This window comes from Pelobates fuscus, chromosome 8 (assembly GCF_036172605.1).
Source record: "Pelobates fuscus isolate aPelFus1 chromosome 8, aPelFus1.pri, whole genome shotgun sequence".
Taxonomy (NCBI): domain Eukaryota; kingdom Metazoa; phylum Chordata; class Amphibia; order Anura; family Pelobatidae; genus Pelobates; species Pelobates fuscus.
Genome location: NC_086324.1, coordinates 94629907 through 94657553, shown reverse-complemented (window position 1 = coordinate 94657553; position 27647 = coordinate 94629907). Strand labels below are relative to the sequence as shown.

The following is a 27647-nucleotide window of genomic DNA, read 5'->3' as shown; positions in this document are numbered from 1 at the left end:
AATGGAAACATTAAAGGTACCCATACTGGTCCTTAGAGTGGCCGGGCTAATATCTAAGACATTAAAATTAAATGTCAGCAAGCAGTCAGAGCATTAACAAGAGACAGGCAGAGGTCAGGATAACAGAAACACACATAGCTATGCTAACAGGATAACAGAGAGCAAGAATGGTCAAACAAGATAAGGTCAAAAAACAGGATAACCAATAAACCGTATAAACTCACTCTCATGCAACTAGAACCAAGACAGGGCAAAGAAACAGTGACAACCAGAAATGTTGTGATAGGTTACAGAGGGCTATGATGTCACAAATGTGTATACATCATGAAAAAGTGACACATGGGCTGACATTATAAAAGGAGAACAATGGGAGGTTCCCAAGTCATATATGATGTCACAATGAAGCACCAGAAAGATATTTAGAAAATACATTATTTCTGTGATCGCACAGCGTCACGAGGGACAGGTATTGTGACATTACAAGTATGTATTAAGTCATTCAGATTCCTGATTTCCTTTCAGAAAGTACCTTTCTGAAAATCCCTAGAACATAGAGGAGATAACATATTACACCATGATAATCCCACTATAACATATATGAACAGGGAAATGAAAATGTTCTAGAATGTAGTCTCACCATCTAACCATATAGTTAAGCTGCTTTGTTTTTTGGTATTTACTCTTATTTTTCAATTCCTTGAAGTTTTGCCTTCTGCCGAAGGGCGGTGCTACGAGTGCATCTCTAGTATTGTTAAAATGTTTGAATAATGGGGGCCTGGACATCATGGCGGCTGGATGCACATCGTGTGAGCTCCGAGCTCAATTCCCCAGCTAAACTTGATTACAGCCAACCGGCCAGCCATAAAGCTACCAAAAGGGACTTACCCACCTCTGGAGCCAGCGGAGGAACCCCGGGTCTGTCGCCCGCGAGTACACCACACGGCCGACGGAGGTCGGAGGAGTGAGGCCCAGTACGGCCGTCAGGCGGGGGCTGCGGCCGATCCCCCGCTAGATGTGAAGCTGTGCGACCCCAAGCTCTTCTTACAGCCTTGTCTCCCCCCCCTTTGGACCGGCGGGGGTCATCCCGGTCCGACCTGGCTAGCCTCAGCACGCAAACTCCAGCAGAGCCCACAAATGGAGGCCTGCATTGCCCAGCGGGAACCAGCCATTCCGCAGCCGGAAACAACACTGCTAACTCCCGCACAAATAACGCAGAAGAAGCTGGATGCTATCTTTGACCGCTTCTGGGCGAAGCTGGAAGCCCATCAAGCTGCAGCCACAATACAGCACAGGGAGGTACACAGTAGGGCGGTGAGTTGGCCCCCTCTGATCCCCAACACCGTAAAGCTACGCAAGCCTATTAGCCAGAGATCACCTAGGCCGAGGGACAAAACGGGCAAAACCCCACGGCATCACCCACAAAGACGGAGGATCACCCGCATCCAGTGGCGGCATACCATCACGACCTCCTGTCTGCCCCATGCAGGGGAGGACTGGGATCCTAGGAGCCCCCACGTCCGTGGCAAGAGGATGCTGGCCTACCAACCGGCCTGGGGCGAGAGGGACACCCGACGGAACCACCCGAATGCTGCAACCTCCCTAGCACCCGTAATGCAGGACTTTCAATTTCCTACTTTGGGCATTGGTTGAATGCTGGCAAGCTTCTTGCAGCTGCACCGTCCTTGGAGATCTGACCATAAGCGGCAGCTGCCACGATGGGACTCACACACACTAATGCCAGCTTTACTGTAACTCCCCACATGATTGCGATCACTATTTTTGTTAATGGTCTATTTCGGATTTGTCTGTGTATTAATTGTTAGGTACTTCCTCTGTGCCTCAGATCTACCTGTACATTAGACGACCACCTAACATGTGACACATAACACAATCACACATACTCATGCACCTATACACGTAAGAGACCTGCATAGATACCACGACTACTCATATTATGTACACATCTTAAGATCAGCATATTTAGCGAGGGCTACTACTGAAAAGTTGAATAGGCACAAGCAGTTGAGACAGCCAGGCTTAGCAACTAGCCGAATCTTTGTTAAAATCAACACCTATTTCACCTGTATTTCCACAGCACTGTAGTTAGCAATAGACACGCCTGATAAAGCTTGCTTGGATACTTACCTCATTGTACTGATGAAACTTTACTGAACCATCTTGTTTAAAATATAAAAAATGTGCTAGATAATCTCATACCCCGCATGTTAAGCGAGGTGAACTGCTTGAGGACTGCTCTTGGGGCACCCCGAGCCTGCATGTAACTTTTATCTGCACTGCAAAAATAAAAAATAAAAAAATAAAAAATGTTTGAATAATTTCTGTATGTAGCTGTATAGTTTGTATCGTGGAAGTTAAAAATAAAACATGAACTGGAGTAAAAAACATATTAAATACATAAAGACTGAATGAAAGATTATAATTTAGTTTTCTTATTCTGAATGAAAATTCAAGTCAGATCAATATGGAATTAAAAATTAAGAGATATATTACAGCATACAACATACAGCATACATTTTAATGGAAATAAACATTTGCAAATTGATAAACGTTATTGTATTTATTCACATTCCTTTTGAAACACTTAGTAATGCTGCAATGCAGTAGTTTCCAAACCAGTCATTAAAGGACCACTATAGGCACCCAGACCACTTCAGCTCAATGAAGTGATCCGGGTGCCAGGTCCCTCAGGTTTAAACCCTGCAGCTGAAACATAGCAATTTCAGAGAAACTGCTATGTTTACACTAGGGTTAATCCTGCCTCTAGTGGCTGTCTCACTGTCAGCTGCTAGAGGCGCGACACGATTCTCACTGTGAAAATCACAGTGAGAAGACGCTGGATGTCCTTAGGAAAGCATTGAGCATTCAGCGCTGGTGTCGGAAGGAGGAGGAGAGTTGCCAATAGGACAAAGTTGTCCGTAATTTCGGTTTCATTTTGGATTCTTTCAAATTTACATAAAATTTCAATTAAATTAACGGGAGGGTCTAATAAAAATGTCATATTTTGGATATATTTACATGCATCTATTTTTTTTGTTCATATAGTTTTTTAGCTAGTAAACTGGACCTATATTTGTCTTAGTGAAGTTTTTAAGGTAACACGTCTGTCTGTTAGTCATTTCATCCGTGACTTAGCTTTTATTTCACCAAATTTTCAGGAAGAGAAATCAGACACCTGAGAATTTAGACAAGGACTGACAGCTGATGTGAGAAATTACCTAACTTTTGTTTTTCAAGCTGCATTTTAACCCTTGTTCCTTCTATCCTTGCTTTATAGCCAACTCCATGTCCCTCTGGAATATTGGAAAACCCTTTAAGCACTATAATTTATAGTGTATAGAGAAAAATCCTTTCATACTTAACTATCCATTTCATTATTAAAGGAACACACTAAGCACATTTTTGCACTGGTGTGCAAACTGTAAACAATCTTAGAAGCATTCCATGATTGATTTACATACTATTAAATCAATACAATTAGAAAAAGAAGATTTGTTTCTTTTTTTTCTCTTTCCTTTACACCTTCTTCTTCTGACATTTATCAATGTCAAGGAACAGCTGTGTGACTACACTACTAAAAAACAGGAACCCTTGGTTCATTTTTAGATATTTCTTTCATCTACTAGCTTTTTTTGTATTTTCAAAGAATCGTACAATTAAATCAGGCATCTCAAACCCTGATTCTCTAACCATCTACTGTATTCAAATAATTTTTTGAGTTAGGCTCTTGGGGGCAGAGTTTAAGATCACTGGTTTAAAATATAATCCAGACACCAAACCTTGCCTAATTGCTTATCTTAAAGAGTTCTTAATTAGGATGAAAGCACATATTTTAGACACTTCTGAATGTCCTTTTTTCTATGAGCTTCTCAATTTGTTGTTTATGAAAATACAGCATAGCTCATGGCAATAAATGGAAACTAGAATATGTGTTTTCAAAAGTACTATAAATAAGATAATGAGGTCTAAATTATATTCTCAGTTATATAAATGCATATCAGTAGATCAAAAAGTATTTTTAAATACCCCCATAAAAGCTCTGCCTCCTAGTTGCACCTCCAGACACTACACTTAAAGGAACACTAAAGTGTTAGGAATACAATTGTGTATTCCCAGCAGATTAGTATCCCTGTCCCTGTTTTAAAAAGTCGTCCCCCCCATTCTCCATAAAAATGAAGAAAAAAATATTTTTACTCACCTTTTCCCAGTACCAAGGATCCATCGGCACTGCTTACCTTACCTCCTCCCGCGGCATTATGGAGAAGGTATGACATCGACTGTCGCTGGTCAAATCGAATGCTCCTCTTAGTGGAATATTAGGGAACTAATGCACAGTTCCACGCATGTCACCTGACTGAGTTTTACTTAGTTGCAGCAGCAGGTAGCACCTCTAGTGGCTGCCACTGGAGGTTTGTTTAACCTGGCAATGTAAACATGGGTTAAACCTGTAGGATGTTGATATGAGTGATATTAGGATAATACCCTCTTCTAACATGGCAGTCTTGTAATGGTATTGGCAGTTGATGAGTCTACATGTGGAACTAACCAAATTAATAGACATGTGCAATTCATTTCGTTCCAAATGTACATTAGTAAGATTTTCATGCCATTCGGACACTTACGAATGTCCTAAGTGCCGAAGCGCCAAAGTTCCGAAGCAACGAATTTCAGTAGTTCGGAAGTACCGAAGCACCAAGCCATTGAGGTGGGATAGTATATAAATAGACATGTGTAATTTGTTGTGTTCCAAATGTACATTCATACCATTCGGACTTCGGATGCTGATGAATGTCCAAAGTGCCGAGGTTCCGAAACTACGAAGTTCGGTAGTTTCGGAAGTGCCAAACCGAATGGAATTGATCCGAATTGCTGAAGCAGACAATTTTTTTTACTTACCCGAATTTCCAAACCGAAATTAAAACTGAATTTTTTTTCCATGCACATCCCTACAAATTAATGGCACTTTTAATCATGGATACATGTGTTCTGTAATGGAACATTTGATATAAATTCTATTGCTTGATGCTACCATTTGAGCACCATTCCATAGGGCTAGCTATCAGATTGTTCTAATTGCATCTTTTAATAAATTAAGCCATGGTTGATAAATGTCACAGATTGTGACTGAAATGTTGCCCTGTGTAATGCTTCCTTAAAAAAAACTGTTAAATCTACTTTGCTGACTGCCTGGGCCTTATTTGATTTGCTGGAATCCTTTTACTAGGGATTGGGGCAAACACCAGGCCTGGAGCACCACAACTGTACTTTAGATTATTTGCTTTGAGGAGTTTAATCCCTTTGGGAGTGCACCCTCATTTACTGGAAATGTACATATAAAATATCATGTTAACTCCTTTGCAACACATTACTCACAGACATGAATGAAAGCATGTTCTGGTTAAAGTGGACAAGTTTGGAGTAAGATCAGAATCTGAGCATTTGCTTTTGAGCGAACAATAGCTAGATGTAAATATTTTGTTTTTGGGAGGAGGGTAAGCTTTTTTGGGGGGGAATGCAATTGTGTTATGTATTTAATGTATTTATTAATTATAATTTTCATTAGTTAGTATTGCAGGGGAAGAGAGGTCATTATTAGTGGGTTTATGGTTAGTTATTAGTGTAATTTAGTTTTAAACTTTTAGCAACACAAGTAAAAGAAAAATAAGGGGATTAATAATTACTGTCATGTCATATGAATGAGTCTTAGATATGGCGGTAGGAAGAAAAGCGACCCTATTGAGAATGTAAGATGAAGCAATCAGGCATGTTGTAGTTCAATCTGGACTCTATAAATTGGTTTGTAAAGTTGGGCAAAATAAAAAGCAGTATCGTGAGTTGCAGCATTGATTCAAGTCTAGTCAGACTCATGTTTCCATGCTGATATATAAAGAATTTGTTTTATGTATTGCTATTGTATATTTGTCATTGGTTTCTACAATCTCTCATTTACAGGGATTGCATCATTTTATTTGGCAATCAGCTGTTTCATAGTGTATATGAAACTAATGAACTTGTGGACCTAATAAACAAAGGGCCCTGGTGCAAATTTGTTTTTACTATACTATAGTCACAAAAAAATACATCCACAAGCCAGCTCACTGTCTTCCTCCCAATTTAGACTGCGATATTTCCCTGACAATTAACCATCTCACTGCCCAAACTAGACTATGCCACCTTTGACGTTCAGACACCCTTCTTGAAGCACAAACACACTCCATTAGGTACATAAATATCCTTCATGAGGTTTACAAACACATACCATGTGTTCACAAAAACACTTTATGTAGTTCACAGATACACCACATGATTTGCATAAAAATGTATCATTGTGCTGCCGACCTGAAGCTACACAAAGAGCAGGCTAAAGTAGTTGCCTTCACCATCATCCATGAGGAAGACAGTCGGCATTCTGGAGTGAGAGTGGGTGGGCCTATATGGAGGCAGCAACCCACTCAGTATCTATTGCTTCCAGCCACTCATGGGACCTTGCTTCATAGTATTAGAGAAACCTGGATGTGCTCTCACCTCAGTTCACCTCTGGTGAGCCCCGGTACCAAGGCACCTGGTGCACCTGCACTAGTTCCACTCTATTGTATTTTCATATAAAATAGTGCACAATAGGGGCAAAGCCTTTACAATTGTATGTACATTCTTACTGCTGTGCTGATTCGGTGACTAAGCTTTAGTGAGCTCCTACTAGAATTACGCTGGATTGGTTTGATAAATGTTTTTACTTAACACACTTTGGAGTGTCCTTTAAAAAAGAAATGACCATCTAATAGTAGATGTGGCCTAAACAGCTGAAAGGTATGGAGGGCCAACTGCCAGCCTCTGAGCGAATAATGCATGACATGCTACAAATTCTAAGGTCCACTCTCCAATTGGATTTCTGAGGCTGGAGGAGCTATCTGTGGCTCATAATACAGTGATGGATCACCCCACCTCCCTAGAACAAGATTATCAACAACTTCTACGCAAGCAGGCAGATGCTGAAGATCATTTAAGACTAAACAACATAAGAGCAAGGAGAATTGTGGAAAAGGTAACACAAGAGAGCCTTCCAGAGTATCTATTTTCACTTTTCAAGGTCTTGGTTCCCATGCAGTCTGTAGACTTTTGACGCATCATCTGAGCACACAGGATCCCTAAGCCCTGCAGTCTTTTCAAACGATTCGCCCACAGACGTAATGGTGTCGCAAAACTATTACAAAACAAAGGAAAAATGTATGTCGGTCACTAGGAAACTTACAATATTTCCAGAACCATTTACAGGCCTCTCCATGTTCACTGACTTGTTTGCAACGACTATGGCAAGACAGAGAGAGTTTGCAGGATTAACAAAGGAGCTACGATTCAACAGCATTCAGTATTATTGTGGATATCCCACCAAGCCGTGCCTGTGGAGGAAAATGTCCAGCAAACAGGCAAATGGAGAGGCAACTCTGAAATTGTAGGGCCTTTTTCCTGACAAGCAACCTTTAACCCAGAAAGTGGCAACAAAATGGAAAACATTGAGAACCCCCTCCTGAAAGCAAAAGGGACATTCATGTGACATTTTCCAGTTTACTTTGGGTCCACGTTTCGGTGTGGAAACAGTACAATATTTTTATGCCAAGTAGAGCTGGGCCATATGCTCAGAAACTGTTTCTATCAAAGTTGCTACACAGATATTAAATAAATAAATTGAAAAAATTAAAACCATAATAAAAACAACAGGTAAACAGTTCTCGGTTGCTCGTTAAGATTTCACATTTTGTCTTAGGAAAAGTAAAATAATGCATCCTTGTGTTTCACAGTAGCTATATTGCCTTGCTATTAGTAACATTACTCTGCTCTGATACCCGGGTAACACAAATTGAATTATAGTCTCAAAAGCTATAAAACAGGGCATTATAAACAAACACCAAGACCACTGCTGGCACCATATTATGGTCCAACCATGCACTTCTCCTTACCACAATAACAGTCAACCACAGTAAGGCAGTCCAGTAAATGAGTGACTAGTGATTAGTTCTGAAATGTTGTGCTCGCTATGTGAATCTATTGTATGGAGAGTGTTTTATAATTTCCTTGTTATACAAAAACTCAAATAAAAAACGAATCTTGGAAAAAAACAACTTAAACTCACAATTAAACTTACTTTAAAGCCATCTCGGAGAAATATTTCTCACTGCAGCCTCCTCTTCTCTCTCTGAAGTCATAAAGACTGATGTATTTTGTCCAAAAACATGCTTTTTATAGAGAATGTTATGGTTCATGCATTGCAATCTCTACTATCTAGCAAACCAGTGCTTCTTAGAGATCATAGATACGCACTGGATGCAAACAGTGTCCAACATCAGTGCAGCATATTTGCACTACCAAATGATAATTTGTTTCTGTCGGTTTCCCAAATGGTTTACAAAACCTTTAGATTCTTCACAATTCTACACCAATATTAGTCTATCATGGACTAGAGCCCATCATGGACTATCACCTATCACCATCCCTGTCAGCATATGCATTCAAAATAACTCATATTTTTCAAGATAATTTTTTAACATTCATATACTTATAGTAAAAAAAATGTAATAATGAAGTCTCAATGTATAGCAAATAATATAAAAAATAGTAGATTTATGTGAGCTAAAGCATCTGTCAGATTACCTTGACGACACCACAGAGAAGTATGAACTTGATATGTTGCACCTTGTTATCACTCTTTTTCACATAATTTAATTTGACTCATTTATAATTGAAATACAGTTTCACAGCAGAATAATGATTGCAAATGATACCATGTATATGTAACAACAAACAACAATTATAAGACATAAAGAACAGCAATTCTTTGGTAGAAGAGGTGGATAAGGTATACTACTTTTGGGTTCAAAAGAATATAGATTTTTCTGAATAATGAACGCAAAGTAGATTCTAATGCAATCAAATTCATATGTGATTTGAAGTACCTTTAAACTGGGCATTGATTGCTTTCTTTTCGAGCAGCACCACGTAGGTTACGTTGGCTAACCTTTCCATTTTAAATTGTGTTCTGCTAGAAATTGGTGAGGAAGATATTCAAACCATTGTGCTCCTGGTACTGGAAAGTTTGTTACTGAGTTATCTAGCTACAATTATTTTAACTATTTTATTTTTGCACTGACAATTACAAATATATATATAGCGCATAAGTAGAATTTATCTCACTCATGTTGTTTTAACCTCTGTATCACAACTCAACTTTGAATTCTACCTGTTGTCTTGCTCAGAAATGCTTTAGACTTGAGAAAGGGAGGTTCTCCCGAAAGCTTGTCATGAAAATATTATGTTAGTCCAATAAAAAAGGTATTACAAGATACAAATTGTATCTGTTTTTTACATCTATATAGCGCATACATATTGCACAGCACTGCACAATAGGAAACAAGACAAACATTTAATTCTAACAAAACATGTATGACATAAGGGAACGGTAGGCAAAGAGAAATCTGTCCAAACGAGTGGACAATTTTAAAGGCTGATTTTTGATTTTTAGAATTATCTGATACATCATACTTTGGTAAGGTGCTTTAGCTTTATAGTTGGACTTAAGTATGAGTACAAATAAATAGATTATATTTTTATTTGTTTTGTACACAAAACAAACACAAAATCTCACTATAGAAGCTCCAACTCAAGTATAGAAATAAAAAAGTGGAGGAAAAAACTAGAGAGATGGTATAAAAAGGGGCAGCAACCCTAAAATAGGGTTCCCTCGATACCCTACTAAACAAAAGTGATACACAAGAGAGAGAAAAAGGTTGTTCCAGAAAGAAAGAATGTATAACGACACTGAGAAAAATATATATACATAAGTCCAATATAACAACCAAGGTAAAACAAAACACAATGGTTGGTGCTCACAGGTTAGCAGTCAGGAGCAACAACACAAAAATAGTCCTAATAAAAAAAACTTGCCAAGGAGATAGTCAACAGTCTTTAGGGAGATATCCTTTGTAGGAGCCAGGTAATAGGTAGTTCTTGGAATCCGTATGTGGGAACGAAAGAAAAGGATAATGGTGCAATAAATCCTATACGAAATGGTGTATTTAAAAATATAAGGTCTAATGTAGTCCTACTCAAGTGTAATAGAGCTAGAAAACAGCTCTGGTATGAATGGCATACAGCGGTACTTTCCCCACTTAAAGGATACGTGAAGAGGTGTTGACAAATAGTGCTCACTGTTTAAAAGAATAATAGGAGTATAGATATCAAAATGTTTATTCACATTTGCTTGAGCTCAATGAATCAGGCGTAAGTGGTATAATCCCCACCTTGGATTTCTTTGGATTAATACTCTACTGGAATAATACAATCTGCATACCAGGCAGTAATAGCAATAATAAAAATAATAAAATGGTAGCAAAAAAGCAAAAAAAAGATAAATGGCACAATCAAAAGTTTAAAAATACCTTTATTGTAACACAATATTAAAATATACACAAAGTGTTTCACCATCAGGGCTTTCTCCACTTGAGAAAGCCCTAAAGGTGAAATGTGTTATGGATACTACTAAAGTATAGTATACCAACTCAAGTATAGCATACTTTTATTTTATTTATTTTTTTACAAATTGGGGCTGCTGGAGTTGCTGTGTGCTGTTATATATACTTGAAACCTTCATCAGTATGAACTGCATTATATAAAGAATCATGCATAGAGATATGTGCATGCCTAAGTGACAGAGACCTTGTTTCCCACTACCACCATTGCCACCAAAGGCAACTGACGTGTGTTATGAATGTCATGATCATCATTTCACCTTGTGGTCACTGGCAAACACCTCCGGTGACATCATAAATACTGATTGTAGTCTGGCAGCCTGCTCAGTTGAAGTACCACGGACCACTGGGAAATGTCACAGTGGGTCAGTCCAAGCCTGGAAAGCACTAAGAGCACTGGCCACCAGCACAATACTTTGCCAGGTTAGCAAAGGCCCTGCACAATTCCTGCCTGGTGCATTACTCATGTAGAATAGTGTAAACAGACACACCTTTGGCTCTTAATGTTCACAAGAATGGTTTGAGACTGCTACCCACAACCCCTTTACCAGCCATCCCATGACAGTAACTGAGAGAATTGTTGTCTTCCTTCCCCCATTGCTAGCCCGCCCGTACAATAAATGTAACTCAGCAAAAGAGAAGACATTCCATGTAAGAGTTGCACAGCTTTAGGAGAAGCTAAAGTAGCAAACAGCATGAGAGGAAAGGGTCATATAAAAAAAATCAAGATGCATTAGACTGCAATCATGTTCTAATGATAATATCAAGTCATAATGCTCAAGTTAAATTAAAAAAGCCACACTAGTTTTACTGTGGTGTACACTGCTTTAACTCTATGGATTTCTCCTTTTACAAACGTATTTCACCTCCTGGTACAATGCTTTACCCTGGTCTGTACGCATAATGATTTCTGGGATGAATGCTATGATCCATTAGCTGATGAAGAGAATGAATAAAGATTGACTTAATGTGATCCAATGCTAGACATTGCAATAAATCATATACCAACATTTACACAATTACAGAGTGTGTGTATGTGTGTGTGTGTGTGTTTTTTTTTTTTAATCTCATATCTCATAGTGGGTGATGTCACACCATACAATAGAAATGCTAATACCTAGTGTAATTGACCATATGCAATATGTGTGTGTTGGGGGTTGTTATCTCAATGCAGTGCTGGACATTATATTATAATGATATACTGGAAGAGGAGCTATGGAAACAGAGTGGGCACATTTCCATCTCCCAAGTTCCACTTCTAACATGTTATCTGAGTCAAGGAAAGCAACTGCATGTAACAGCTGGTTCTTCCTGGAAGTGTAACTCCCACAAATCTCTGGCAGACTGGTAGATGTATGTTACAATACTGCCATAAGATTAACTCCTTAAGGATGGAGGTCCACTTTCTGGCCCAAATTAAAACCTTGAATTTGAGCTAAAGTTTTGATCCACTGTAATTTAAGAGTTATTCTTCAAGTTAGGATTTAAGTTTTATTTTGGTTGTTACAGGTAACAAAATACAAGGAGTAAAATAAAATTTTAACGTGGAGTGATGGATTGATTTTAGAATTTGGTATGTTTGTCTTGTAAGCTTAATAACCACCACAGAAAACAAAATTGTCACACAGAAGTATATATTTATATAAACATCACAGGCTCTTTACCTAAGACATCACAGGCTCTTTACCTAAGGTTATTTTGACACTTATGAATCTCTGCTTAATATTGCAGTAAAAATAATTTTATTTTTTTCAGATTCTTAACATGTACACGTGATAAGTATATATTTTCAATGTGTATTTCGTAAACCTGTTGTATACTACTATTATGCCTATCCCCATAATAATAATAATAATAATAATAATAACAAAGTATTTAACCATTGACTGAGGACTGAGCCAAATGTATAAGTTGTGAACAAAACAAAACGTAAACAAAACCTGCCATTTGCGCTATATGTCTGTCCAACCGTAATTCCCCTCTTTCATATTAAATGCACCCCCTTATTATATATCATTTTATTCAGGGTAAATAGGGCTTTAATTTAATATCAAATATTTAGCTATGAAACATAATTTAATATGAAAAAAATGGGGAAAAATAAGAAATTTCGTTATTTTTTAGTTCATTTTAACTGTCAATGTCATAATACTGTTTGCTTTTACTGCAATAAAATACACATATTTGTATTCAGCAAAGTCTCACGTGTAAAACAGTACCCCCTATGTACAGGTTTTATGGTGTTTTGGGAAGTTACAGGTTCAAATATAGCACGTTACATTTGAAATTGAAATTCGCCAGATTGGTTACGTTGCCTTTGAGACCGTATAGTAGCCCAGTAATTAAATTTACACCCATAATGGCATACCATTTGCAATAGTAGACAACCCAAGGTATTGCAAATGGGGTATGTCCAGTCTTTTTTTAGTAGCCATTTGGTCACAAACACTGGCCAAAGTTAGCGTTAGTATTTGTTTGTGTGTGAAAAATTCAAAAAACGCCAATTTTGGCCAGTGTTTGTGACTAAGTGGCTACTAAAAAAGACTGGACATACCCCATTTGCAATACCTTGGGTTGTCTACTATTGCAAATGGTATGCCATCATAGGGGTAATTTTCATTCTTGGGCTACCATAGGGTCACAAAGGCAATGTAAGCAATCTGGTGAATTTTAATGTGAAAAAAATGAAACACAAGCCTTTTATTTGATGCTGTAACTTTTGAAAACACCATAAAACCTGCACATGAGGGGTACTGTTGTACTCGGGAGACTTCGCTGAACACAAATATTTGTGTTTCAAAACAGTAAAAGTATTGCAGCAATAATATCGTCCGTGTAAGTGCTGTTTGTGCGTGAAAAATGCAAAAAACACTAATATTTGTGTTCATCGAAGTCTCCCGAGTAAATCAGTACCCCCCATGTACAGGTTTTATGGTGTCTTGGAAAGTTATAGGGTTAAATATAGTGCTAGCAAATTAAATTCCCTATACTTTCGGCATGGGTTGTCAGGCAGGTCCCGCTAATTGTAATTAACTAGGATACCTAATTATGTAAAAATATTACATAAATATATGTGTAGAATTAATATATGTATATATACATATGTGTATATATACGTATATATATATATATATATATATATATATATATATATATTTAAATATTTTTATTTATATATAGGTATATATATAGTGATATATACGTATATATTTATGTATATAGATATATATATATTATTTCGTTCTACGTGTATTTTGATATATATAAATAACACACATCTATATATTTTTAAATTATTTATTTTTAATAATTTTTTAAATTTTATTTTTTACGTATTCACATATTTTTTTTATATTATATATAAATATATATATAACAATAATTATATATATATATATATATATATATATATTAATAGTAAAATACACCTAGACGGTGTATGTATATGTGTATATATATATATATATATATATATACTTAGATCATATATATATAATATATATATACACACATGATCTAAGTATATATATATATATATATTTTTTTTTTTTACACTGATTAACATTTAATTTCATTTATTTCCAGCCAGCAGGGGGACTGCCTGTCATTACAGGCAGTCCCCCTGCTGGCATTGCTGCAGCCAGCTATCCCGGCCATGTGATTGTGAGGTCCTAGCAAGGATATCACTCTCACATGGCCCGGGGGTCTGAAGAGGGCGGATGTCCCTCGGGGGGCTCCCTGGGAGTCTCCCCAACCGCAATCGCCGGCGTTGGATTGCCAGCGACCGCGTAAGTAATAAAAAAACGGAGAGCATACAATTACACCCGGCGGCGTTTAGAGACGCTTAAAAAAGGACGTAATTGTACGCCCTCCGGTCTTAAGGGGTTAAAGGTACATTCAGATTACTCTGGTTTTCAAGTACGTCCTGGGAATGTTACCTTAGCCCAACATCCAGGGGTTGCTACTATTACCCAATTTAATGGTACTCCTTTTATCTTTTTGTTTTGTTTCACCAGTTTATGTCAAAGCTGGTAGTAAAAATTTTTTTGCATTTTTTACATACAGATTACAGGCATTTTTTTTTTAATCTGACATGTGCTATATATATATATTGCTTTTTCTAATATAAAATATTGGTCCTTTCAGAGTAAAATGTTTAATTATACAGTAAGCATACTCACATGCAGACACTGACATCTCAATGACACACACAAGCTCATTGATACACACCTTCATAGACAAAGAATCTCACTGATATACATCAGCTCACTGACATAAAAACACAAGCTTACTAGCAGGCACACACATGCAAGCAAGCTCGCTCACTCACTAGCAGACGTGCACACACACACACACACACAGCTTAATGTCGTGGTACTGGTATCTATAGCATGTCTCTACAGGCTTTTCAACGTAAACACTAACTTTTCCGAGAAAAGGCAGTGTTTACATTGCTTCAAAGTGACACCGCTAGTGTCAGTGCACCTACATTCAGGGCCTCCACACTCTGGAGGCGCTGAACGTTCCCCATAGAGATACATTGATTCAATGCATCTCTATGAGGAGATGCTGATTGGTGTAGCGTTTTGCAGCCAATCCTATGGCAAAGCATTGGATTGGCTGAGATCATCAAGCTTGATGATCTTAGCCATAGAGGCAGGGCCAGTCGAGGGGAGACCAGCACGCTGCGTGGGGAAAAAAAAGGTGAGCAAAAACACTATTTTTAAACACACATATACACCATGACAGACACAGAAACACACATATACCATGACACACACACACACACCATCACAGGCCATGACACAGACTGACCCACACACACACCATGACACAGACAGACAGACACACCATGACACACACACACATATACCATGACACACACACCATGACACAGACAGACGCACACACACCATGACACAGACAGACGCACACACACACACACACCATGACACACACACACACACCATGACACACACACACACATATACCATGATACACACACCATGACGGACAGACAGACACACACCCCATGACGGACAGACAGACACACACCCCATGACGGACAGACAGACACCCCATGACGGACAGACAGACACACACACCATGACAGACAGACACACACACACACACACACACACCATACAGACAGACACACACACACACACACACACACACACCATACAGACAGACACCATGACACAGACAGACAGACACACCATGACAGACACACACACCATACAGACAGACACACACACCATACAGACAGACACACACACACACCATACAGACAGACACACACACACACACCATACAGACAGACACCATGACACAGACAGACACACACACACACCATACCGACAGACCATACAGACAGACAGACACACCATACAGACAGACACCATGACACAGACAGACACACACACCATGACAGACACACACACACACACACACACACACACACACCATACAGACAGACACACACATACAGACAGACCATACAGACAGACACACACACACCATACAGACAGACACACCATAACACACATTACTACTACCTGCCAGGGGGTCGTGCAGTGCAGACGGCTGTCTGTGCTGGTGGCCGCTGGGGAACTTGTGCTGGAGTCTGGCGGCCGCTGGGGGAGGTCTGCTGGCGGCCGCTGGGGGTCTGGTACTGTCGGCCGCTGGCGGCCGCTGGGGGTCTGGTACTGGCGGCCGCTGGGGGTCTGGTACTGGCGGCCGCTGGGGGAGGTCTGCTGGCGGCCGCTGGGGGAGAAGGCTGTTCTGTCTCTGCTCCCCCGCCCTCGCGCGCTGCTGCATGAGACCGGCGCCAGAATATGACGTCATATTCTGGCCGCGGTCTCATTAAGCGGCACGCTGGGGCGGGAGAGCAGAGACAGAACAGCCTGCTCCCCCAGCGGCCGCCAGCAGACCTCCCCCAGCGGCCGCCAGTACCAGACCCCCAGAGGCCGCCAGCAGACCTCCCCAGGCGGCCACCAGTACCAGACCCCCAGAGGCCGCCAGCAGACCCAGGTGTCTGCCCGGCCCCAGGTGCCGACGGCCCACCGGGAAATTTCCCGGTATCCCGGTGGGCCAGTCCGGCCCTGACTCCATAGCTGAATACCATTTGCAAAAACAGACATTTTGGGGTATGTCATAGGATATATTTTGAACCTTTTTTTTAACAAATGGCAAGTTAATTATGAGTTTAAAGTGCATTTTGGTGCATTTTTGTAGCTTACATATTTAAATCATTCCATTAATGCTTATGATTTGCAAAAGTGGACTCCATGGGGTCTATCACATGATATATTTGAGCTTTATTAAGGTGCCATTTTTACCATTTCTTGTCAAAGTTTATGGTATTATTTTTTATTTTTACCTACACGTTGTGTTCTGCTTAGTTTGTAATGTCCCACTGTAATGAAATGATCTTAACTATACTCAGCAACATCTCCTGAGTACAATACCCTATTTGTATAGCTTTGCTAACTAAGTCTTAACCCCAGTCTAAATCCTTAACCAAACCCTAATTCTCAAACAAATCCTAATCCCAAAGGTAAACATGCACACCCAGACACTTAACGTAAAGTTCATATTCTGCGAGGATCTTATTAGGATTGCATTAAATTGGCTCTACTTCCCAAAACAAGATTAATTCTTTCATAGAAATAGATTTATTTCTCAATAAGGATTCAATGACTAAAAAGCAGCGATGTAAAGAAAAAATAATGAACTCTGTAAGCAAGCCCTTGTCTTCAGATAGAAATTACCAGGTTGAGCTATACAATAGAATTGGCAATAGTCCAGCAAGTTATTTACCTTTTATAAGAGCAGAAATAAATAAACAAAAAATGTCTCGTCAATACAATTTTTAAACACTGTGATGTTAGGAGAGATATTTATGGTAAACCAATGCAAATCAAAACTGGATGTCCATGACAAAATTTGCATTCTAAATATAAGTTCAATATAGAAATTAAAGAGTATTTAAAGAAACACTCTAGTATGGGAATTGCAAACCTATATTCCGAATGATGCAGTGCCTCCGTCCCTAGTTATATACAGGTGCCATAAAAAAATAATAAAATAAAGGTTTCACTTTACTTTTTTCCAGCACTCCCTTGGCGCTGCTCGCCTCCCACAAATTCATTGAGGAGGCATGGCTTCCTAAATTGCTGGTTCTATTCAATGCTCCCCATAGAGGAGTATTGTGGACCTGATGTACATGTAAGTTCTGCGTATGCATCTAATTTTTCTTATAGGAAAGCATTGAATGCAGTACTTTCCAATGAGCTGCTGCATTTTATGACCACATTTTACTCAGTCATCGCAGAGGAAGGGGTCCAGGGGCTGTCAGTATGACAGCCACTAGATGCATGTTTAACCCTTGAAGGTAAACAAAACCTTTAGTTTTAGTTGGAGTAACCATTTCTCATTCCTCAAATGACAAAAAAATTGAAAACAAAAAGTTCAACTTACCATTTGTCCATTTCTCTCTGAGCCCGACAACCTTCCTCCACTTCCCCTTGAGAGGAAGTTCATAGAGGAAGAACTTAAAGTATATAAGTATATAAGGGCGGAAGTGGATCCCGTGCCGCCATTGGCTGCCTATCACCAGCCTGTTGTGCATACTGGAATCAGAACACCAGTTTTAAAGAGAATTGATAGTAGCCATAACCAGCATTGCTTTTTGCAATGAACAAATAAAACAAAAGCAATTGAAATAGTTCAACATAATGAATGCTTTAAGTGTTTCCCCAAATTCAACTGAAAATGCAACTTATAATGACTTCTTCACTTTCAACATTTTTCAACCTCCTGAACAGAATCCCTCACAACAAAACATATATGCAAAACAGGTGTTTCTCAAGCACACCTGATGCAACTAAACAAGGGATTCATTAGTTGCACCAGATATGCTTGAGCTGGAACACTTGAACTACCTGAACTGGCTAGGGGTTTGTTGATTGTCACGTTTGACTGCATGTTAGAAATATGGCCAATACTAAAAATTGGTCTACAAAGTTAAGAGCAGAGATCATTGCACTTTATAAATAAGGAACAGGATACACAAAGATAGCGAAGGCACTGAATGTTCCTAGAGACACCATTGGAAACATAGTTTTCAAGTTCAAAGTTGAAGGAATAGTGGTAACACTACCTGGACGGGGCAGAAAAAAGAAGCTGTCAATGGCTGCACCCACATTTCTGAGAAGGCAGATTGTTAAAAAACCCTTGCGTGACTGCTAAGGACCTGCAGAAGGACTTGGTGGCAACATGTACTTGTCACATCCTGCTCTGTTCTGTGGAGAGGTCTGGCCTTGGCTTCTGGTATCCAGTACTCTTGTTACAATTCTTGTTTTGTTTTTCTTGTTTTTCTGGTTTTCTATTCTATGTCTGGTTTTCTTTATGCTGGGATTTCTGGGTTCATTCCTATAGTCCGTCCCTGGATTTCCCAGTTTCTTGGATTCATTTAAATGTTTGTTTTATTTGCCACACCCGTTTGTTTTCCATCATTCCTTTTGTTTCAGCCTGGACCTGCAGCAGTGTTTCAAGTCTCTGCCCTTTCTTGCAGGTAAGTGCTATATATGTCTGCTTTGGTTGTTTTAGCATACATTAGGCAGTTTAGGACCTGCCAGATATGGGGTACATTGGCGTTGTTGGCAGGCTTATGCAATGTATGATCATATAATGTGACTAAATCCCCATGATTTTCATAAGTAGTACTTAGTTATTTCTCCTCTTGTTTTGCCTTGTTTTAGTTTGTATACCCTGTCCATGTACAGTCCTGTCCAGTCATGCCCATGTTATGTTCATGTTTCCCTCATGTCTTGTGTACATGTTCTGGATTTAGCTTACTATCTTTCTCTGGTTCTGGGTTCTATTAGTTCTGTCTTGTTTTCATGTTTGGTGCCTTTCCTAGTCTTGCCTTGTTTCTAGTACTGGATACAATCTTGCTGCAGAGCCTCCCTATTCAGCTCCTGGGAGGTCTGCTTAATTTCCAAGCTCCTAGTTCCTGGTATCCGCATAAGCTGAATCAGGGTTCTGGTATGTGGCTGCACAAACGCTGGTGCTCAACACCAGGGGGCGTGCGGTTACCCTGCACCAGACCCTGCTAATCCACCTCCACACTGTGACTACTCTGATCATCAGGCATACTGGGTCCTGGTCCTGCACTGCCGCCTGGATAGTGTCTGGGTCCCGGGTGGTGAGTGTGAGTACTGCACAAGGGCATATTAACTAAGTGTCGTGACAGTACTGAGGTTTCAGTGAGCACAGTAAGGTGCATACTAAATGCAGAAGATTTCCATGCTAGAACTCCAAGACGTACGCCATTACGGACAAAAGAGCATAAGAAAATTCATCTCCAATATGCCACAGAAGTTTGGGGATTCTGTTCTGTGAAGGGATGAAACAAAACTAGAACTTTTGACCCAATGGATCAGCAGTACGTCTGTAGAAAGAAAAATTAAGTATATTCTGAAAAGAACACTGTGCCTACACTGTGACCTCACGATCACATGGACGGCATAGCCTAAAAAAAAATAATACATGTTAAAACAGTTTAAAATTAAATTATATATACTTAGATCATATATATATATATATATATATATATATTTTTTTTTTTTTTTTTAATTTATATATACTTAGATCATATATATATATATGTATATATATTTTTAACGTATTAACATATTTATTTAATAAAAATAAATAAATATGTTAATACGTAAAAAAAAATAAAAAAATATATATATATATGTGTGTCAATTCATTCTAACTGTATTTTAAAATGTATATATATATTTTGATATCAAAATACATGTAGAACAAAATAATATATATCTATATACATAAGTATATACATATATATATCACTATATATATACCTATATATCAATAAAAATTATACTCTACATATATATTTATGTAATAATTTGACATAATTAGGTGATTTTATTAATTACAATTTGTGGGACCTGCCTGACAACCGAGGCCAAAAGTACAGGGAATTTAGTTTGCTAGCATTATATTTAACCCTGTAACTTTCCAAGACACCATAAAACCTGTACATGGGGGGTACTGTTTTACTCGAAAGACTTCGCTGAACACAAATATTAGTGTTTCAAAATGATATCGTCAGTGAAAGTGACATTTTTTGCATTTTTCACACACAAATGGCATTTACACGGACAATATAATTGTTGTGATACGTTTTACTGTTTTGACAACACTAATATTTGTGTTCAGCGAAGTCTCCTGAGTATAACAGTATCCTCCATGTACAGGTTTTATGGTGTTTTCAAAAGTTAAGGAGTCAAATATAAGGCTTGCATTTCATTTTTTTCACATTGAAATTCACCAGATTTGTTACGTTGCCCTTAAGGACCGTATGGTAGCCCAGGAATGAAAATTACCCCCTGTATGGCATACCATTTGCAATAGTAGACAACCCAAGGTATTGCAAATGGGGTATCTCCAGTCTTTTGTTAGTAGCCACTTAGTCACAAACACTGGCCAAATTTGGCGTTCAAATTAGTTTTTTGCATTTTTAACACACAAACAAATATTAACATGAACTTTGGCCAGTGTGAGCAAGTGGCTACTAAAAAAGACTGGACATACCCTATTTGCAATACCTTGAGTTGTCTTCTTTTGCAAATTGTATGCCATCATGGAGGTAATTCTCATTACTGGGCTACCATACGGTCTTAAAGGCAACGTAACCAATCTGACGAATTTCAATGTGACAAAAACTGAAAAATGTAACATGCTATATTTGACCCTGTAACTTCCCAAAACACCATAAAATCTGTACTGTATTACACATGAGACATTGCTGAATACAAATATGTGTATTTTATTGCAGTAAAAGCAAACAGAATTATGACATTCACAGCTAAAATGACACGTAGAACCAATTTTTTTTTAAATTCTTATTTTCTCCCATTTTTTTTATATTTTATTCATATTAAATTATGTTTCATACCTAAATATTTGATGTTAAATGAAAGCCCTGTTTTCCCTGAATAAAATGATATATAATAAGGGGGGTGCACATAATATGAAAGAGGCGAATTATGCCTGAACAGACATATAGCGCAAATCCCAGGTTTTGTTTACGTTTTGTTTTGATCACAACATGTACATTTGGCTCAGTCCTTAGGGGGTTAAAACTGACTACAACATTTAGAATTAGTTTTTTTTGTTTAGCTTATGGTGGAAAGTCTCTATTAAGAATATTTTGCTGTGACATATACCTGGCTAATGAGAAGTGAAATGCTGAAAGAAAAAGAAAATTCTAGTTGAGGGAATATGCAATTTGAAGACAAAGAAAAATCTACAATCTTTGTTGGGTAAATTGTTAGAAGCACAATTCACCCGAGATTGTTTTTTAGCAGTGGATATTTTTTTCGTTAGTGTGCATTAGTAAGACACAAACACATTTTATAAGAGTGACTTTGCCAGTAAAGATTGGTTGAGAAGTCTGGGATTTATGTTTGAGAAACTTTATTAGAAGATTTTGTTTGAGGATGTCTTAGGAGAATATATCATCTATTGAGTTTACAAGTTTATGGTATTATTGTCTAAATGTGTAGATCATCTATATTAATTTAGTTATTTGTATTATTTTGTGAAAAGTCTGGAATAGGACTGAAACAATGATGATTTGTATGCGTGTTATTTTTACATCATAAAGAATATTAACAAAGTCCTACTGAGTGCACTTTACTGGAAATACATGTATTATTTTGAAAATAAATTAACCAAGACTCATTAGAAAAGTAAGCTTTTTAATACCCCATCATAAATGTCCTATCTGTAGGATTTTCCATAGCTCAGATTTAGCTTAATGCAGCTAATATGCCCGATCAATGCCTCTGTTATAGGCACAAGTATAAACGTTTGTGTTTCATTTTTCTATTTTATGTCTGTAATAATATGGTCACATGTTTTCTTTGCCATTGGCAGCACATTTTCAGGAGATCATTTTGGAGATGTGAAGGTCTTCCCTTACAGTACAAGCAATGATCGGAATAATGGATATGCATTGTGAGTTCAAAGGGATGAACAAAATACTTTCTCTTTTTTAATAATGGCCGCGCTCAACATCCCAAGAATGTCAGCAATATTGGAAGATGTAACCAACCTAATGCTCTGCTCAATTTACCTACTCCAAATCACACAAAACAACGTTTTTCTAATACCAGCTGAACAGTAAAATGGAGTAAAAAACAAACAACCTTAAAGGAATATTGTTCCCGGTCACTGTTCCGGTCCTGCAAAGACTTATGCTGTGCATTAAGGTGCCTAATGCTTCTTGAGCTAATTCAACTCTATGAGGAAATCCTGATTGGTGCATAGCAATTATAAAGCATGTGCAGTAGATTCCCCAATGCTTTCCTATATCCTCACTGATAATATCAACTGATGGGACCACATCGAGACCGGCATTGGGTGGGAAACAAACGTTGTTCATGTCGTGGGGGGGCATATATCAACAGAAGTACCTCTAACATAGTTACAGGTTTGTATTTTAAAAGTTAGAGGGTTCTTTAAAGAAAAAATGGGAATTGGGGGCACACCAAGAACAAGCATTTAAAGAAACAGAACACACACACAAATGAAAAATGCAGTTTTGAATTTTACAAGGCTACTTAAAATCACCTATCCTAGCAAACAAATATGGGGATTTGGTTACAAAATATGGCCATATTGTGTTAAGCCCACCACTAGAGTGTTTAAAGAGTGCTCTTTAAACGCACAGCAGAAAAACACCAAACATTTAAGGGTATTTCTGTTGTGTCACTGCATCATAAAAATCTACAAAAAAAATCAGGTAAGTATACTAATGGACATGCTAAAGTTTATTTGTATATTGTGACATAATTTTGTGTGGTTTTCAGTTGTGAATTGGGGGAGGAGCATAGGCCGACCCTGACCAAATGCCGAGGGACATCGGCGCTGTATACAGGTAAGTCACTGAAGAGGTTTTAACCTCTTCAGCAACTTGGGATGGGGGGTGGGAGGGAGAGGAGACCTGCAAGGAGCCAGTTTTCACCTCCATAATTTAAGTGCCTGGGTTGATATCTTCTTCCTAATTTATCAGCTGTTCCAGCATGGTGTTGGGAATCACGTCCATTGAGCACCTGCGTTTTTTGCTGGTGAGTGATTAATTTGGGGTAGACTTATCTGCACTCTTTACTGAACATATGCATCAATTTGAGCATTATGTAGTCCCATACTGATTAAGTAATTCATATAAACACAAGTATTCAAATAATAGTATTTATTTATATAACCATGAAAGTAAAATTTAGCTTTCTGTTAGTTTCAGAACATCATAGGATCTAGATGCGATTATTACCCAACTTAATAGTATTCATTTATAGACAGTGGAAGGATGAAATACTGAACTGAAAAATATAATAGGCCTTATGTCATTAGGTCTTCAAGCACTCAAATGACTGAAGCAGTAGACTCCATTTGAAAATACATCACTGTAACAGACTGTAACTAAATGGAAAGTTGTATTAATTATTCCAAACCATTTGACAATAAGTATTTTTGCAGAATAAGTTCTGGTAATATACACTTAAACGCATTAAAGCAAGGGAGGATGCTTTTGCTACATAGTAATTATTTTGAATTAAATGGAAGAAAAAAGTTAAATGAATTAGGGTTTTGCATTCAAAATAAAAATAGCAGACTGTTAAATCATTGCAATTTTTTTTAGCAATGCTCTATTGGAAAATAGAATTAAATGATTTTTCCTTAATTGTGTAATTAATTAGAAGACATTATGTTTAAACTGTATGAACAGTAACAAAATAAATATGATATAAGTATTGAACTTCATCTGACCCAAAAACATGACGTAACTGAGGCAATTTTCAGAAGTGATAGATTTGTGTTTAGTTATACCAACAATAATTCTATACAGAAAAGTCTTACAAAATAGAGGGTTTTTAAATCATTCCTTAAAATGGTTCTCTAATAGCATAACAACTGCAATGTATTGCTGCAGTTTTAGTGGAAAATGTATGCTTGTTTAAACATACATTTATTCTACACTTTTCACTGGTGTCCCTAGAAGCAAGACATCAGTAAAACACATAGGATGCAATACAGGACTAGACATGTGCAATTTGTTTTGGTCCGAATCTGAATTTGGATCAATTTCAGGCAAACCACTCACGGAGAGGAACCTGCCTTATATCCCATAAGCGGGGATTAAACCGCTGTACGCACTTCACTCCAGAGCTGGATATTAGCTCTGGTAAATGTGAGTTTTATACTATTTCTTTTCACACCTATACCTGAATTTTACGTACTACACCATTGGTTGTTCCTTGTTCCTTTTTATCTTTCATATCAAGTGATACCACTATACAAGTAGAAGACCTCAACATCCAAGGACACTTGTAAGGACACAATAGCTGGACTATTTCTCTCCTTTTTTGTTTAACCATTGGATTTTATATTTGTGCGCAGCCTTTTTTATTGTATTTATTTATCTTATTTCAAAGGGTTTGAGGGATTCCCTTTTTTTAAGGTTGCTGCCAAAAGTTATCTAGCGCTGTCTTATTCTTTTTATTTAATTCGGACATTCGGGTACTTCTGAATGTCCGAATAGATGAATTGCCGAATTGCTGAACTGTCGAAGTCCCGAAGTTACAGAATTTCCTTAGTGTCAAAGTGCCGAAGTTGCTGAAGTTCCAAAGTGTCAACGTGCCGAAGTGCCGAAGCACAGTATTGCCTAAGAACTAATATACTTACCCAGTGGATGAATGAAGAATGTTACACTGTATAACATTGTGGCTGCTCACTGTAAAAAATAAAAAAGGTCCACCCTCCCGAGGGGCATGTCTATTAAACAGTGAGCAGCCGGTGGCTGCTCACTGTTAAAAAAAAAAATGCCCCTATTGCCCCCCACCTATTGTATGTAGCAATCTGATTGGTTGGCTTGAAATCCACCAATCAGAGTGCTCTGTGTCATTTTACACAGCGTGGGAAAGTTCTTTGGAATTTTCCCACGCTGTGTAATTTGACTCATAACTCTCTGATTGGTTACTTTCAATCCACCAATCAGAGAGTTATGAGTCAAATTACACAGCGTGGGGAAATTCCAAAGAACTTTCCCACGCTGTGTAAAATGACACAGAGCAGTCTGATTGGTGGATTTCAAGCCAACCAATCAGAGTGCTGTGACAGATAAATGTAGAGACTTACCTGTCAGAGCACTCTGATTGGATGGCTTAAACCCACCAATCAGAGTGCTCTGAGCCTAATTGCAAGGCAGGGCAAGGCTTTATAAGCCTTTCCTCGCCCTGCAGAGCTCAGTCTGCGTGGAGTCCTCCATGGGTGAAGATTTTTTTTGCGCTCTTTTTTTTGCGTCGGTTATTATGGATTTTTTATTTGGCCTTTTTTTGAGATGAAAAAAGAAGATTTTAGAAGAAAGAAAACATCAAATGGTAAGTTTAATTTTATTTGTTTTTACAGGTACTTAGTTAATGGTTTCCCCCTCATTATTTTTAGGGTGAGGGGGTTAGGTAGGGGTTAGTTTTTCGGGGAGGAGGGTGACTAGGGGTTTGGGGACCCCTGGTCACCTGGGAGAGGGGGGGTAATTTTTTATTTAGGGCCCCCACCCACCACTCGGGGTGGGGGCCAAGGGGGGAGGACATTAGGTCCCCCCTTATTAGTATTTAGTGCCCCCACCCACCGCTCAGGGGTGGGGGGCAGGACATTAGGTCCCACCTTATTCTAATTTAGGGCTCCCACCCACTGCTCATTGGTGGGGGCCAGGGGGAGGACATTAGTTCCCCCCCTAATTAGTATTATCAGGGGTGGGGGCCGGGGGGGAGGACAATAGGTTTTTTTTTTTACAGTGAGCAGCCATAGGCTGCTCACTGTTTAATAGACATGCCCCTACTCGTGGTATAGCGAGTAGGGGCCAAATTTACTAAAAGTCATTTTTACTTAGTATTAGTAAATTTGGCTGAAAGACCAATTTAGGTCTTTCAGCCTTCTGGTAGATAACTCCCTAATACCGTGGGAATTAGGGAGTTATCTACTAAGCAGCTGCAAGAGAAGTCCCTAAGTGCCAAAGTGCCAAAGTTCTGAAGTGTCGAAGTGCCAAAGTCCCAAATTGCCGAAGTCCCAAATTTCGGAATGCCGAACCGAAAATTTTCCCCATGCAAATGCCTATACAGGACTGTCAAGCCAATGCATATAACTATAAAATTAACAAAAGCATTGACATACTAGGCACTATTTTTATAGTAACACCTCTTGTGTATCACATATTTAACGCTAATACCATAATTAAAATTCCCTATGTTGTTTCTCCAAATTTGTTTGTTTAAAAGAACCTTCAAAAAACATATAATTAGAAAGAACAAAATTAATAGGTAAACTTGTTTGAACTCAAATATATCCTTTTTTAGAGTGAGTGGATCTATTCAGTATGACCCTTTCCATTAATTTGTGAAAAATCTTCAGATTGTAGGATTGATATAGGAAGAGTACAAAAGAAATATAAAAATACACATACAGTAATAACTTTGATATGAAGGGAACACTCAACAAATCATAACCACGACAGCATGCTGTAATGTTTTTGCTATTAGGAATGCTCTGGTGTCCCCAATGTAAGTAGTCAAACCATTTAAAAAATGAGAAATTGATAGACAAAGCAAAACCAACCTCCCAAAATGTTTCAACTACATCAATTCTAAAAATAAAGACCAGGAAGAGGCAGAAATTTTAAATAACTATTTTTCTTCAGTATATATTAATTAGGATCCTATGGCAAGAGATATGCAAATGATTGCTACAAAAAAAACTGGCAGGCAACTTGTGATTGGATGAATCAAGACAATATGCTACAGCAGTTAAAGAAAATTAATGTAACTAAAGCTGGGGGGCCTGAAGGTATTCACCCACGAGTACTTAAAGAGTTAAGTGTGTAAATAAGTGAACCTCTGAATTTAATCTTTCAAGATTCTTTTCTTTCAGGAATTGTACCGGAGGATTGGAGGAAGGCAGATGCTGTTCCTATATTTAAAAAGGGTTCAAAATCCTTGCCTGGAAATTACAGAC

General features: G+C 38.3%; 1 protein-coding gene across 1 annotated transcript in view; it reads right to left on the bottom strand.

The window, feature by feature from the left end:
• The window catches only part of TMEFF2 (transmembrane protein with EGF like and two follistatin like domains 2), a 662476-nt gene that overhangs the window by 577074 nt on the left and 57755 nt on the right, over positions 1 to 27647 (bottom strand). The gene's annotated exons all lie outside the window — the stretch shown is intronic.